Below are 17,350 nucleotides of genomic sequence, written 5' to 3'. Positions count from 1 at the left end.
CAAGGGTACGTAAATCAATTGTGTGTTGTGCAAATGTAAAATTCTCTCTAAATGCCTTAGTATCGTGGAAAACCATGAACTGTGCTGCCAAGGAGTGTTTTAAGCACATACATTGGCAGTGAAATTGGAAATTTTATACCTATGCCAGAACAAAATCAATCATCAATATGTAATGTGAAAATAACTTTTTGACATTGTCTGGCCAAAAAGGTATCATTTTTTACATTATGCAAAAAGGTATTCCATCTAAATACAGCCAATTATTGTTTAAATTACGACATTATGCCGTATTTTTTAAAAAACAAACTTGTTAAAATTACGGTATATTACCGTTTAATATACAGGTATCCGTAAAAAGAAATTTACGGTCACCGTAATTTTTACGGTATCTGGATGGCAGCGAGAATTGACGGTCTTGGACCGTTTTTTTTACTGTCAACTTTTTACAGTGTGGCACACAGCCAAAGGGCCAGTGGCACGCATGGACGGCGTCGATATCAATATCCAATCTTTTCTTAGTCCCATTTTGGCGATCCTCTGTAAAACTGGGGACCTTAACCTCTTGTGGTACAAACAGCATTTCTGTACCTACCTCGTCTAGAATTTGGATGTCACCACATCAAGTCGATGACTTGCTGGCAGTTGATGGCATAATCTGTCTGGTTATTAATAGCAGTAAAGTGAAGTTTGTTGATTTTCTTTTGTGTTATATTTTGTGCATGTATTTCAGAATCATGACACCGGAAAATATACTATAGAAGAGCCGATGTCCAGACCTCCCTGATGGCATTCTGGTAACGTTGTCACCTTGTAATTACGAAATCCCAGTTTTTGGTGCGCGGTGGAAGCACATAGTGGTTCGTATCTAAGTTAAACTGCATACCATAGCTGTGCTTAAACCGGATTTTAAAATAAAATCAAATGTCGATATCCATTCTTGGGCGATTCATTACCATTAGCAAGCTCTCATCTTCCAAGGGAAGCAGAGGTGATGAGGCGTTACCTTCAGCACAGACAAGATGTAGTCGTCGGAGGGCGGATACCGCCGTTCAGTGACGTGACAGAGCTTGTTCTAGCTAGAACATAACAAGAAATTGTGGGCGAGAGTATCCATTTCCAGTCAAAAATGGAAGAATCCGCAAGCTTCCGAAGAAAATGCATGACAAACAGAGAATTTTGGAAAGTTAAGCTACGAGAATTGGAACTCGATGAAACCGTTTCGGAAGAAAGTGGATTCATTTTAAACGGCTACAGAGAGGAAGTTTCTTTACACTTCGTCATGTAAATGTGAGGACTATACTAAGTGCCAGTGTGCCGTGAAAATTCTGAAAATAGAGTGTGACTTCTTACAAGATCAGAGATCGAAGAGACTGCTGCACACGATAGGAACAAACGCTAACACCATCCAGAATAACTTGATGACACTGCAAGACATCGTGAGAGAGATACAAAGAACTTAAAAATACGTGTCAACAGGGTTCTCGTATATATATGAACCACAAATACCTCCTTAGGACATCCAAGAAGTCACTGCCACTACGGGCTATGAAGGTGTAGATGATCGAGACTACTTTCCTCTACGCGGAGAAGACAAAATAAAAACCATAATTGTTGCGGTGGCGATCCCAATTACTGTATCAGCAAAATAGCCACAGCAGATGTGGAGGACACATCGAAGGTATTTCAGAGAAGCAAGGTGTGGTGACAAGGGAACACATTGTAACCAGCAGAGGTTAAGCTATCTGTTAATCGCCAAAATGGGACTAAAGATTGGATGTGGATATCGGTGCCGTCCATGCGTGCCACTGGCCCTTTGGCTGTGTGCCAGAGACGTCTGAAGGAGAAGCAGAATGATGACGGAAGATAGCAACCCATAACACACGAATCATTACATTTTTTTAATATTTTTTTTCTGCTCGTTTTGGTCCACAGCTTCCTTCCTTTCGACGAACGGTACGAGATGTCTTTCCTTATTCATTGAGACACACAACTTACTCAATACGGCGAACCTAGGGCACCGAAGACGAAGTCTGCGTGAACCCTTAGCCTCTTAATCGTCATTATTGTTGGCATTTCCGGTATGTGCCAACAGAAGATGTTGTCTGAGCGCAAATATATTTTAGTCGTGATTTACCCTGATTCGAAGGGAAAAAATTAAGACCCCTTTCGTTTCGAAATTTTATTATTTGTGCATATCACTATACCCTAATGAACAACCTCTATTTCAGAAAACATTAGCCACAATTACAGGTTTTGTAGTTGTGTGCTGGTGCGTATGTATGTGTGCGTGTGTGTCTGTGTTTCTGTAAACACACACACACACACACACACACACACAAGACAGACATGCACTTCTTACTTTGCCTTTAATTTTGCGCCATCATTCTCAATTTTCCGAGAACATTACGGTGTTGCGATAACGTAAAAGTTCCCTTGAAGGACGAAGCATGGGACAAGGCAATGTCAGTTCTCGTTGAGGCTCGTACCAGCGTACAGCCTCAAGGGTGCATGCTACGTTGAAAATTGAGGAACATTATATTTAAAACCTCATATTTCCATTTTTCGCCATCTGCACTAATAACTCAATTTGTCCTTTGCTGTCAGACTTTTGAAACACCCTGTGTATATATACAGATTATAAAAAAATGAACTAATATTATTTCGTGGGCTTAGTCTGGCACTATTTTAGATGCCACCGTTGAGTTCTGGAACCTCCAAAACATAATGTTTGATCTCAAATATGATCACACAGGATATTTTTTTAGACTTTTCGCCGCCATATTGGCCGCCATATCTAATAATATTTGATAAAGTGAGTCTTTTTAATTTCTTATTATCATAATAAAGTTATAAACTACAAATTAGGTGGAAATAAGATGTCATGAATGATAAATAACTGCAATGAACACGAATAGAATCTTGGTTATGACCGCCATTTTGAAGACGCCATTACAGACAAACGAGGGCTTAAAAACTTGTGGTCTGGGGCGTTTTAGGTTCGGGAATTACTGTAGTATCCGCCCCCCTCAAAGGGCACATTCTCCGCCGAAAGTGAAATATTTTCCGGTGTTCCGACCCCACTACACTCAGAGATACTTAAAAAGAATGCAACAGACAACCGTTTACTGAGTATTCATATTCATACTGTAATGGGTCAAGCAGCTGTATTTGTATTGTTCCTATTCAGCATGGCTTTTCTGCCACATTTGGCTATCGCGACGGTGAGGATGAGTCATGACTATATGAAAAATGGGACATTCACAGAGAATACTCATGTACAGGTCGGGACTCGACCCCGGCAACTTCGGTGGCGACATCGAAAGGCGACCACGATTAAACGATCTACTTGTTCAAACCATGCGCCTGAATGTGCTAGTATATTCAGTGTTAATCTGTCCGAGGTAAGTGACATCCTCTTGCAGAATCCAGCGCATGCGCATGCTATGTTCTACAAATGCGCCACTAGCTGGAGCCAGCGGAGGCCCAGTGTAAAGGAAGCCTAAGACGCCGACCAATTACATCCAGAATCAGATTCTGGCAGTACCAAGTATGTCATGATCTTGAACTGGGAATAAATTGGGGCAGGAGGTGGCACCGTGCCGAAAATTCGCTTGGCCAGACCTCAAGAGAACCACACGCTCACACATATATACACGCTGCAACTCTGAGGGCGAACTTTCATTAAGCCAAATATGAGTCCATTAAAAACAAACAGGGGGAGGGGTCGCTCGCTATATTTTGCAAGAACAAAGAAGTGGTTCCAAACGCATGTCTGTCTACACATAGCTTCAATCTGAGTATTTAGATACGTTGTGCCTCATTTAAATTAACGTCGCTTATTTGTACACCCAACGGCAAAAGAAACGGTAGGCGAATTGTCCACCATCATTTGCTCCAGTCTGTTTTCCATCATGCGATGATCAAAAACCCTTAAAGAAAAAAATCAATAAGCAGAGGACAACATCTGCTTTGCATCAACAGAATTCCATTCTTTAAAACAGGATGTGGAATATAAAATAAGGAAAAATAACAATTGACTATTTGCCTACCACTATTTTTGCCGTTGGCTGTAGCATGAGGTTAACGGCCATGAGTTGAGAAAATGACAGAACGAACTAAGCAAGGAGTTGAAGAAAGCGTCCGTGCTCTTAATTAAACGTATGAACCCAGAAATCGTCTTGGTTAACTCATGTAGCGGGATTCGAACTTGCGTTCTCACAACGAAATTTACTTCAAACCACTTGCAGTCACTCTGTATATGATGCATTGCGTTCAGACCACCCCTCGATAATTAAAAATTAAAAGATCGCTTTGTGTTCTAATTCCGTCTGGTGCATAGTGTATTAAAGAGCGCAGGAGGTACTTATTACGTTATCAAGTAGAATCTTTTATCTTTAAATGCCAACCTCTTGTGCCCTATCAGCCACTGAACTGAATAAGGGGCGTGGTAACGCCATTTCCCCCTTTCTCAAGGGCAAACCTTGCACGTCGTAGCACTGCTCTTGTAATTCCCTTGGAGTAGTTTGGAATACTTCTCTACAATCCTTTGAACAGAACCCAGTGGTATATCCATGATTTTCTACGAAGGCAATGACGATTTAAACTGTATTTTATTTTAAGTCAAATAAATAAATTATTCGCACTATCCTCAAATCAGGGTTGCCACTCAATTTGGTCCCAAAAATTACACGACTTTTTTAATATTTTTCTTCCATGGAAATCTTACAATAAATATCCAGATCATTCTGTACTGCTTTAACATACTAATAATCAAGTTTAAAGTATTAAAGCGCTTTTGGACTTATTATTCCCGTATACTGGCTAAAACGAAACACTTATTTTCCCCGACATTTTTACTCATAGATTGATATCCCCTACTTTCTCCAAGTTTTTCAGGCGAGTGGCAACCCTGAATATACACTCAGAATGAAGAGAGTGTATAAATAATCTGGTGTAAGTAATCTGAGTCGCAATAGCGATCACAACTTTGTACACTCCTGTCCCGATAAAACATTAAAAACACTAACGCACAATCTCATTCTTCTTCTTCGTTTTTCTTTTAAAGAACTGCTTTTCATCGTGCCTGAACGCACAAAAGGTGTGTGTAGGTGTAGTAGGGAGGCCGTGTCCAAGAAGCAGTAACTGACAAATTTACTTAGTTTTCTGCATGACGTAATAGATGTGTAAATTACGTGCGAACCTACCAAAGAATGGTAAAGCAACATTGTTGCAAAAGCAGATGTTGGGCGTCTGGATACATCTTTCTATTTCGGTTTACGTCCCTTACCTACCTCTTGGACTAATCGTGACGATGAGGATGAAAGATGAACTGATGGTGGAATAAAGCCAATGATACAACCTGAGGCCCCTGGCTCGCGTCTGAATACACTACACAACACTAAAACAATAAACTGTCAAAAGGTTCACTGCATATAACGAAGAAATAAACTGACAAGCTAAAATGAGCTTGAAGTACACGATTTCCTGTGTTCAGTTGTGGTACATTCGTGGGGGATGGTGCTGACATGGACCGCTGTAAAACTAGGCGAGATAGAATCTTATAGTCTGCCTCGTTTCAGACTTTGGTACAATATTCGAAAAATTTACTTTATGCAACTTCTTCACACAGATTAAGTGGATATCTACCTGGTGATTGATAGTTGTTGATTTGGTTTATTGTACTTCGCTTTTCTGTCACTTTTGGCTAATCGGGAGGATGAAGATGAAATTAATGAAGAGATAAGTAACAAAAAACACCCATGCCCGGAACCCCTGATAACCACTCCGCCATGGAGGTCGGTTGGTGATTTATAGCTAAGTCATAATTTGATTATAGTAAATGCGGTCGATTCATTGCGTTTAGCGTCAATCACGAGCCTGTGCTGAGTGGTTGCATATATAAACGTTAAAATTCCGTTGTTTGGGAGCGTAGCGTCCAGTAAGGCGCCAAACTTTAAAAAATAATAATAAGATGAAGAAAAGCTGTTTGCCTTGATGCGTGCGGTGACACGCTACATGTTGTTTACACTAGACATTTCGAGTCGAGAAGAGACCATGGTGCATGTTTAGGAACTAGATAAGCATTTACAACACAAGATGATGTCGTCCTGTCTCGTCTCGCTACCATCCTCCATAGCAAAATACTTCCGCACAGATATCTGTATCAGTTTTTATGGTTAAGGTGAAGAGTGGCAGTTTCGTACCAGGTGTGCATTTGTTTCAATATCGTCGGAGTGGGTACTGCTACTTATACGATGTTCGAAAAATATGATGAATAAGATTTTTCAGAATTCCATGTATTCGTTTTGGAGAAAAAAAGCTATAACTTCAAGTTACGGCTAATAAAATGGAAGTCTCGACATTTCCACCTGCCAATCAAATCTTTAACCTCTCCTCTTTCCGTTCATGTGTTTCTCTGCACTATCAGAGGTTTGATATTCCCAAGAGAACAATTTTATTTATTTATTTATTTATTGAAATTTCCAGTACAGCAGAAGCCATTTAAACAACAGTAAAACAGTACAATAGTGTTAAAAATAATAATAATACTACTCCCATAAGCGTAATGCTAAGTTTTCTCCTCCTCCTGCGACCATCCAGCGCAGACCTCTCTTTCCCAGTTCACCGCGGGGAAAGATCGTTTGGGAGTAGTAGTTTTGGTTCCTCGCATCGCCCAGCCTCCCCGATGGCGCAGTGGTAGCGTCCTCGCCTTGTAATCAAGGGGTCCCGGGTTCTGTTTAAAATTCATTTTAGAGCATTCAAGTGAATTTTCGTGTGGTTTGCTTTCGCTGTTGTCTATATATTTTCAATAGTTATGGGATGGGATGTACGCAACGTAAAAATATATTTCCGTCGGATTATTATCAGTTACTTGTTTGAACGAGACGAGACGGCAAATGGGAAAATGCAGGGTTTTCTGCAGCAGCAGAAATCAGCAATTGCATTTGTGGATTTTCTGGTGAATTTATTTGCCGTGACCTTCAAGCAAGTTGACGTGAAAGCCACACCCTTCAATACCGCGGGAAACAGGCCGCTTCACGAACCTTTTACAACGTGTTAAAAGAAAATCAATTGCAAGGAGGTGGAAATAAGAGCTTTGACCCGCGCTCACTGTAATAAACGCGCTTGGAGAAAAGCTACAGAAGACAAGTCTAAATGCAACACGTTAATTTTTAGGGGAGAGAGGTACATACAAGTTGACATTTCACATTAGCTTCAAATACCCAAACGACTTATTACCGTAGAACAAACACGCAAAGTTCGTGTGAAAAGTGGTGCATGTAAAGATTACACAGATTTAATTTTGGACCAATGTGCTTATCGCCAAGTGGAATGCGATACTTACTTACTTACTTACTGACTGACTGACTGACTGACTGACTGACTGACTGACTGTCTGTCTGTCTGTCTGTCTGTCTGTCTGTCTGTCTGTCTGTCTGTCTGTATGTATGTATGTATGTATGTATGTCTGTCTGTCTGTCTGTCTGTCTGTCTGTCTGTCTGTCTGTGTGTGTGTGTGTCTGTCTGTGTGTGTGTGTGTGTGTATTTATTTCAGTAAAGATTGGCCACTTGTGCTATTTATTTATCTGAACACGAAGACTGATGAGAGAGAAATTTTAGTGAAATATTGGGAACATTTTTTAGAAGTGACGTACTGTTAGAGCCACGCGAAAACTCTGGTTCGATTCCCGGGGTGGGTCATTTCAGACTAATAAATGGATACGTGGAAGCAACCCTGGAGGGTCAGTCACGGTGGCCGGGGCGTGGTGCTGATCGCATTATCTCCAAAAATGACCGTGATTGTGAATGTGTGGGGCCCTCTCGTGCCTTCACATCTTGCAATGAGCAGGGGGTAGCTTTACCATTATCTGCAACCAAGGTTACGAAATGGCTTCACTTTAATAGTTATGTTTATTGCAAGAAAACATCCAGAAATTTGTTATTAAAAAGTTCCCCAGTTGATAACATATTCACTGATTTCTCCATATTCCCCGACAAGTGACAATTTTTGGGTTCGTTTACTGGTTTATACTTGAAACCAGTCAGCGGACGTAAATTTCATGAGAAAGAGTACCTTTTTGCATGTACAAACGATCAATTGATCTGCAGGCTTCTGCGCGTGTACTTGAACGACGAATAGCCTTTAGTGGGTGGAATTTTCTCTGTGACAGCAGATTTCAGACTCGCTCTGGTTGTGTGCCTAACATATGAGTAGGGATGATACGAAACTAACCTAGCTTTCCTTAACCAACGTTCCAGTTTCTTCTGACTGGATTATAATTTAATAACAATCCGTGAGCAGAGAATTCCAAGATACACAGCGACAGTAAACGTGGAAGTGATTTGGAAAGTGAGTAGAGGTGGTGCTGAAGCGAGATTACGTCAATGAAGAAGCTTGTTGTTGGTCTCGTCTCGATCATAGATACAAAAGAAAGATACGCCCGACCCTGTGGCCGAGTGGTTAGCACATCGCGCTGCGACGCCAAGGGTTCCGGGTTCGAATCCCGGTCGGGCTTGGTTGTTTGTGAATGTCCATTCATCAATTTCATCATTTCATCACTCATCCCCATCTTCGCAAATTAGCCAAGAGGAACAAAACGCGAAGTAAAATAAACTAAATCAACAACAACAAAAGAAAGATACGTTTTACAAAAAAAGCTAGTAACGTTAAGTTCTGAAAATTGAAACTGTCATTCCCTTGGTATGTCTAAATAAGTTGAATAGTAAATACAATTTTCATTTGGGAAAATTTTGCTTATACACGTCTTCTAATATATCGGGCAGAAAGTTTTTCGTCTGGGACTTTTACACACATGTCTTGTTTTATGTCTCGACTCGATTTCGGGACGAGAATGAGGCCACATGCGGGCGAATATACGCTGATCATTAACAAAAAAAGATAAATATCATTACATTCAAACACAACAAATCAATACTGTATGTGGACACATCCGCTTGAAGTAAAGCTCAATACAGGTGCGTTCGTGTGTCTTCGATTTTCTTTTACAAATGGGTAAATAGGCTACGCAGCATACCAGTAAAAGATATCCACGTTCACGGTTAATATTGATTTCTCACAACGTTGCCACCGCAGAAGCCGAGGCCAATCAAAATGCTGCGCTCCTCTAGCGCAGAGACCAATCCGTTCGTCCATACATTCCAACGGGGAAGGCGGCATTGAATAATTTGAAGACAGGAGGGAGAAAAATAAAGAACTCAATTTAAAAATCATCAAACGAGCTCCAAACATATGTCCTGCCCCTTTTGTATATACGTAAATGCACGTATGTACATATGTGAGACCACGATCAGCCACGCACACAAATTTAGATCAGGTGTTCTAATTGTAAATGTACAGTCACGGACACTTCTGGGTTGTAACAATCCCATTACAATCCAGATGTGTCCATGACTGTACCAAAGTCTTGTACTTGTGTTTGTTGTTATTTTAAAGGTACATCAAGGGCTCCCACTTATTTTGCAACAAATCCTTACTTTTTCAGACAACTGTAGAATGAAAGAAGTTCTGTCTTAAATATTGCATCTTAAACGATATTCAACACTGTTGAAGGGGTGCACCGGAGTTACTTTTTTGGAAGGCACCCAAATCTCAACCTCACTGCCACGTAGTACATCCTGGATTAATTTCGCCTACCTCCGTAGCGGAGTGGTTATCACAGCACCCTACGACGCCAGGTGTCCCGGGATCGAATTCCCGAATCCCAACCTGGGCATGAGCGTTCTTTGTAAGTGGATCTTCATCAATTTCATTATATCATCACTCATCCTCTTCGCGAATAGCCAACAGTGGCAGAAAAGAGAAGAAGAAAAAGCAATCAACCTGGAATACATTCTTGCAGACGAACGAAGCTTTAGACGTCCGGATCCTTAGTCAGTAAACCCTCTGTGGGACTTGTGTTGTGTTCTGTTCATGTCTGTTTGTGATCTACTCTTCATCACTTTTGGTCTTATCACCATTCATCATCTTCGCGATTAGCGAAAAGAGGCAAAAAAGCGAAGTAAAATAAAACAAATCAATCAACATTGCTGAAAACATATGAATTAAAAAAAACTTTTTTTCAAAAAGTTTCGAACAGAAATTAATTGCGTCTGAGTACTAGTCTGTTTTACAGACGACTATCACGTACTCGACAAGCGAGTTATCGAGCATCATTGTTAATTAGGCCTGAGTAGTATTAGTTATGATCTTGAAAAGCAAAGAATTTGGCGATGCCTTATTCTACTCAGAGGAACTTGCCCTGTGATCGATATTCTACGTTTTATTTGACCCATTATTGTAATCTTCAGTTTGTATACCGCCATGGTCTCCTACACATGTTTTTTGGTCTCAGTCTAGTTTTGAAATTCGAGCATCACTTTACGCCAGGGGTGTCCAGACTTTTTAGGGCCCACGTATTACAAGCAATTTGTCGCTGGCCATAATGCATGGTTACATAAAAGTTTATGCTTCCATGTAAAATTACTTTTTTTAAATATGCAACACAAAAACTAGTGAGCCAGGTGTGCACCTCGGGCGGACGTGCTTTACGCTAACGATCACATTACGGAGGCTACGTACACAAAGACCAATCCGTAGACCTGAAGCCCGATCAGAAGTTCACGGATTCTCCCGCTGAGTGTGTTACTGGTTGGCCCCGAATGATTCATGCATAGGGGCGTTATCGCGGGAGTAACATAGGCATCCAGCTGGAACAGATAAGCCTGTTTTGATTACACTGCGTGAGGACTGGATGAAAGGATGCGCTTACGTAAAACTCCTATATTTTATATTTTTGTACAGTAGCGAGCATAAATGCGTTGCCGCATATTTTATACTTTAATGTATGAGATTAAAGGCCTTTACTTCGAGGTTGGAAACGGAACCGATATGTGGGCTGATATATGTTTATTCTCTTCCGAAGAATAACGCTGGTCTAGTCGGTAGGGCGTCTGACCTGTCACGCGGGAGACCTGGGTTCGATGCCAGGGGTGGGTGATGTAAGGTCGGAATGTTTCCGGCCTTGTACCGGCATAAAACGGCTCTGGGGCTCACCCAGCCTCAAATCATTGGGTACCTAGCCGGAGCATGATGCTGTTCACATCACCTCTAAAATTGCCGAAATCGGGAATATGTGCGGCCCTAACCCGACATACAATCACAGATAAGTGCTCGCAATACACACAGTAAAGCCCATGCATATCTGAAGCATAACGTGAGTCCAGTATGTTCCCCGAGTCAGATTTAAAATGACGTCACGTACTGGGATATAAGCATATCCCACAGGGCGTTTAAGGGTTAAATTCAATGTCTCAGAAAGTACCTAATTTTAGAAGTGATTATCAATACGAATATCCGTTGAAGATGTACCATGGCATTACCTCCTTTGTTTTCTGTGTTCCTACGTGTCGTTCTTAACTCGGACTCTGTCGGCTAATTGCGACGATGAGGATGAATGATGAGCAGACGAAACTGCTGAATGCTCACTCCGAAACATGGTAGTTTCTGTTACGCTTTCAAGTACTTTTAACTTTTAGATCTGCAACTTTATGTTACTGTGATACTTAAATGTTACATGTTAGATGTTATCGCCGATGATTCGAAGTTCGAGTGTAGGCGCAGGCATGGATGGCTGTTGCTTCGTCACTTTTATATATCTTCATTCATGTCGCGATTAGCTTAGAGAGGTCAAAAGTGCCGTAAAATGAGAAAACACAAGAAAGCTTTCCTGATCTTTACTGTTGTCTCTGACGGACCGACGATCGGATCGAGAAAAATGTTTCAACATCACAGTCTTCATTTCATGTAGGAGAAGAAGTGACTAGGACCCGGGGTTTAAGGCTCGGCTGGACCTTTGGCATTCGAATGGGTGATTTTTTTTTTTTTCAAATTTTCTTCTCCATTCGTAAAACGTCTTAGATATTTCAAAATATGAAGAATTACATACGCTTAGAATTGCTTCTAGAGCATTGACGTGAATTTTCGTGTAGTTTTCTTTCACTGTTGTCTAGATATTATCAATAGTTTAATAGACTTACGTAGTCACGAAACTATCTAGACAATAGTGAAACAAAACTACACGAAAATTCACGTCAATGCTCTAGAAGGAATTCTAAACGTACGTAATTTTTCATATTCTGAAATATCCAAGATGTTTTTTGAATGGAGAGAAAATTTGAAAAAAAAATCGCCCATTCGCATGCCAAAGGTCCAGCCGAGCCTTAATGTAATTACACATCTTCCTCGGCGAACTACTCTGATGAAACGATATACACCAATTTCATGTTATATTTTTTTTTACATATTTTGAGGCATAGTACGAGGGGTAGTCATAAAGTTTTAATTATCACCTCGAAAAAATAAAGGTATGCAATTAATTTTTTGTGTGTTTGCAGATACATGTCTGCAGTCCTGGTACACATTGAAATCCCCGCCACAGTACCGTAGCACGCCGCTAGAGGAGCCAAAACAAAATAGCGCGCCCATTGATAAAGTGGAGTATCGTGCGGTAATTCGTTTTCTGCATTTGAAGGGGAACAACGCTGCTACAATCCATGCTGAGGTGGTGGAAGTGTATGGCTGCAATGCACCATCATATCACACAGTGGTTAGGTGGTGTAGACGCTTCCAGTGTGGTCAAACAAGTCTGAATGACGAAGAACGAATTGGCAGACCATCTCTCTGTGAAGAACCGGGAATCGCAAAAGGAGTGGAGACCCTGGTGCTCGAAGACCAGTGTATCACAATCGAGGTGATAGTGGAAAAAGTGAAAATCTTCATGGATCAGTTTTCAACATCTTGCACGACATTTTGAACATGACAAAGGTCGCCGCCCGCTGGGTCCTGCGACTGCTCACACCCATTCAAATAGTCCGCCTAACCAAGACAGCAGCGGAAATGTTGCAGCTGTGTCAGGCCAATCCAGATGACTTCTTTAGCTGCCTAATGACCATGGACGAGTGCTGGGTGTATCACTATGACTCCGAGACAAAGGAGCAAAGCAAGCTGTGGAAACATGTGGATTCACCAGCGCCGAAAAAGGCGAAGACCCAGACATCATCGGGCAAGGTGATGCTGGGTGTTTTTAGGACTGCCATGGTGTGTGGTGCTAACAGATTATGCTCGTAAGGGGCAAACCATCACAGGAGCATACTACCGAAATCTCCTGACGAGGGTAAGGGAGGCTGTCAAGACGAAGCGTAACGGGAAGCTGTCCAAGGGAGTATTTTTGCTTCACGACAACGCCCCAGCTCATTCTACACAGGACACAGTCACACATGCTGCTTCTTTGGGCTATCAAATTTTACCTCACCCCCCTTTTTCACCCGATATGGCACCCAGTGACTTCTTCCTCTTTCCTTGGATGAAGAAACCATTGCATGGCAAGCATTTCCAGAATGACAACGAGGTGATTTTCGAGGTGGAATGTTTCCTGAACAGCCAAAATGTAGACTTCTACAACCAAGGTCTCCGAAAAGTCATCCATCGTTGGGAAAAATGCGGCGCATTCAAGGGTGAATATGTAGAGAAGGACTAACACCATCACCAAATTTCATGGTCGAAGCTTGATTTTTTCGAGGTGATAATTAAAACTTTATGACTACCCCTCGTATATAAGTTTGCAATATTTGCGCAATTTCATTGAAAAATGCAGACATATTTGTAGAATAAAACATTCAAAATATGATTTCGCTAAAAATTCAGTAAGTTTTACATGATTGTGAGAGACTTGCACTTACTTCCACTTAATCTTGTTTTCAACCCATGAAAAATCATGCCCCAAAATTCCAGGCTCCATGTGAACTTATTCGTCACTACTACTGCATTTCGCCAATAATCCAAGTTAATTCTGGAAATAGTGACTCCAGCGGAATTTCCGATTTTCCCTTCATCCCTGCTGGTTAACACAAAAAAAATGAACTGGAGGCAGATCGATCACGTTAGGAAAGTAAAACAAAACAGACAACATAAAAGTAGTGATTGTGGCATTGAAGACTTTTCTGTACTCTCAATTCAGTATTAAAAGTAATATCCTACCTCCCTTGTCTTACAGTACTTCGATATGTTATGCGTTCGTACAGTTTTACAATTGATATCAATAAAGAGATTCAACATTTATCCATTTTTAAGTAACTTTCTTTCACACTTCAGATCCGAAGTTCTTGCTGTCATTCTTTTTCGAATCTGCTAGTTCTCAGAATCAGTGGCGTGCCCAGGATGGGTATTTAACGTTAGATACGTCATACGTGAAAATATGACAAAATATAGCACTGGTTGCAAAATTAAAGGATAATATCCCCCTTCTCTTTAAGAAATTCGTATATAAACCACTGTTCAGATTTATACTGTATAATTGCCGTGCAAAGTAGGGTCCGTGATGGAACAATGTAAGCAATGATACAAAACTGAAATAATTGAATAAATATTGTAGTAGGAGTAATTATTTGTAGTGAAATTGTATTTTAAAAACCTGCACAATGTTTGCCGTAACTCCCGTTGCGAAAAAAATATATTTTCGTTTTTTTTTCTTTCTATGATGCGTATGTAGTCCATTTTATGCTCAGAGGTTAATCATCACAAGGTTGCAGTTTAAAAGAGGACCTGAACCACTGTGGAATCAGCCACGAAGATACGTAAATTGTTCACCCTTATTTTGGTTACTTTTCTCTACTTCATTCTATGCGAGTTTTTAGGAGATGGAATTGTATACTTGTAGTGGTGCAAAAGTTGTCCTCTGCTTATTCGTGCTTATTGTTTCAATTCTTGAACTTTACGATGCGGAAAATAAAATGGAGTCGAACTTGGAACTCCTTCATTACAAGGTAGATATAGTTGAAATCTACGACACCGGGAAAGCCCAAATTTCCGTGTTCGAAATTTTGCATATGCGGTTGTGCGCCTGTATATATAAACTGGTTTTGTTCAGTCGGTAATTACAACTGTGTAACACCATTAGTTTTTTTAAAAAAATGTATGTATATTTTGTGACAAGGTTTGGGTACATTGTATTTATTTCAGTAACACAGTTATATCCCCACCCCCTTTTCTTTTAGGCACGCCGCGCACCTACATATTTACTGCGGGAATGACACCGACTGGAGATAAAGAGCTGCTCGTCCCGTTACCCTGATCTCTCAACTTGACGTCACACACGTCACCGCGCCTGCGTACTACATCACCAGAGCTTTGCAACTTCGCTTCGGGAAGGCAGATGGATTGAAGGGGCTCGTGAGTGTCCCGGTCCGGCCTTGCGCTCACATGAACACCAGGCGTAACTGCTCAACAATAATTCCCGCTATAAGCAACTCGTGTTGTGTACGAACAATACAACAACGCGGTATTTTATAAAATAACAACGCAGCCCTGGTGATATTTTTACCAGTTCCAAAGCACGCAAAGTAACAGGACTGCGATTAATAATATTTCAAGAGCTCTCAAAACTTTTGCCAAATGCTGGGCACGGATAAACTATACTGAAAACGAATCATCATCGCAGTAATTATGTAAATAAAGACGCAAGAAGTCACACTGAGGAAGGCATGATTAGTCCATCAACGCGATGTTCCCATATCTGGGACATCTCAAATCAGCATGTCTCGTGTAAAAGATTTGTCCACGATTAAATACACAGAAGGGAGAGTACAGTTTTAATTTTAAAATATCGGAAGTAATAAAATTTGGCAAAATCTAACAATAACTTCACTATAAGTCACGGACAATGTTCCAGTTAGGTTTATTTATCGATGGAGGGGGGAAAAAACCATTAGAACATCAATAGAAGAGTGATTTAAACACGTCCGCTTTAGTGTCACTTTTCTACTACTCTATGTCAATCTGACGATGTGTATGGGTGTTGATGAAGTGTATAAATTTAGGGTATAACGAAACAACAATATCTTGCAAGGGAATTGATTCGGGATCCCCAGATATCGCACATCGCCTGCGGACGGAGCTTGGATAATGATAGTCTTCACTTATCGGACAGTTAACACTTTTCCAAAAAGAAACTGCGTCATTGAAAGCTTCGAGGGGTTTCATCAATAGAAGCATGTTACATAATGGTTCAGATTACACTTTAAACTGTAGGTGTAGTCCGGATTACCCATCTGAGCATAAAATGGGTTGAAAGACAAACAAAAAGCTTTTGATTTAATTACTAGCAAAACAAACCCTTCGAATTTCTCTCGAAAAGAACAAAAATCTCCCGGCCTCGAATCTATGATGCTTTCTAGTAGTTCTAGGGCTTCTTTCTAGAAAGAACGTTTCTGTGCACATATTCTAGAAAAATAGTAAATTAATCAGTAAACGAAGTGGGGTTAAAAGAAAAGTTTCATAAGGATCTCCCTGCTAGGATAATTTTTACAAGTGTCCCCTCGATGTTAATCCACACGACCCCTTGCGTTCTGACACGAGGAATGCCTATGTTTTTAGGTTAGGTCTGTTAGGTTTGGTTCTCTTAGCATAAATATATTGCAAATGTATTATTTATGCTAAGAGAACTAAACCTAACAAGCCTAACCTAACAACTTAGGTATTTAGCGTATTTTGTATTTTTTTGTGTTGCATAATGTGAGTATTGGGTTTGTGATATCCCAATGTAATTGGAGCATTGCTCTGTTATGGGATTGCTCATAAAATAAATAAATAAAATAAACAACGAAAGCACTCTGCGGTGACGTCAGAACGCAAGGTTGTTCACGCGTTGTGAGATAAGGTAGACCCCGATCCACACAAATTCGACCAAACATCCCCCAGGTAGGAATTCACTCTTCGAGCACCAAGAAGAATACAACGACCCTTCTCGCTATAATTGAAAATGAATGTGAAATTGAATTTGAATTTAAAGCTTTGGGTGCGTCAGCACGAAGGCTATTTTGCACCCGTCACATTATACGTGGTCCAGCCCCTTATCGTTACACATAACAACTCTAACGTTGCATAACTAAAATCATAAAATATTCTGACTTTCGTTAAAAGCTGAGGCTGTAAAGGAACACGCAGCACAAATAAGAACAAAACACAGGACAACACAAACAAAATTATACTGGCCATGGAGCCAGTCGCCAGAGCCTCGTTAATATGCAGTCCAGGGTATACTACGTGGAAGTGAGGTTGACTATTGGGTGCACTACGTGGAAGGAGCACCCCTTACACCCCCCCCCCCCCCGCTTTTCTCTCTATAAGACAACAGAGGATGTGTGTTAGCAATATAGAACTGATCTTTGACCACGGGACTCATTTCAGTCAATAGTCTGCATGATCTCATCACATCAATAGTTTACAACCGTTAGTACATGTGACAGATTCATGATCTGTATCCAACACTGAAGTTGCACTAATCCACCAAACTCG

At 40.7% G+C, this 17,350-nt stretch overlaps 1 protein-coding gene across 1 annotated transcript in view; it reads right to left on the bottom strand.

The window, feature by feature from the left end:
• The window catches only part of tai (basic helix-loop-helix family member taiman), a 301,547-nt gene that overhangs the window by 202,970 nt on the left and 81,227 nt on the right, over positions 1 to 17,350 (bottom strand). The gene's annotated exons all lie outside the window — the stretch shown is intronic.

The sequence above is a fragment of the Lepisma saccharinum genome, chromosome 5 (assembly GCF_977018435.1).
Source record: "Lepisma saccharinum chromosome 5, izLepSacc3.1, whole genome shotgun sequence".
NCBI classification, from domain to species: Eukaryota; Metazoa; Arthropoda; class Insecta; order Zygentoma; family Lepismatidae; genus Lepisma; species Lepisma saccharinum.
This window is presented reverse-complemented; position numbering and strand designations above follow the sequence as displayed.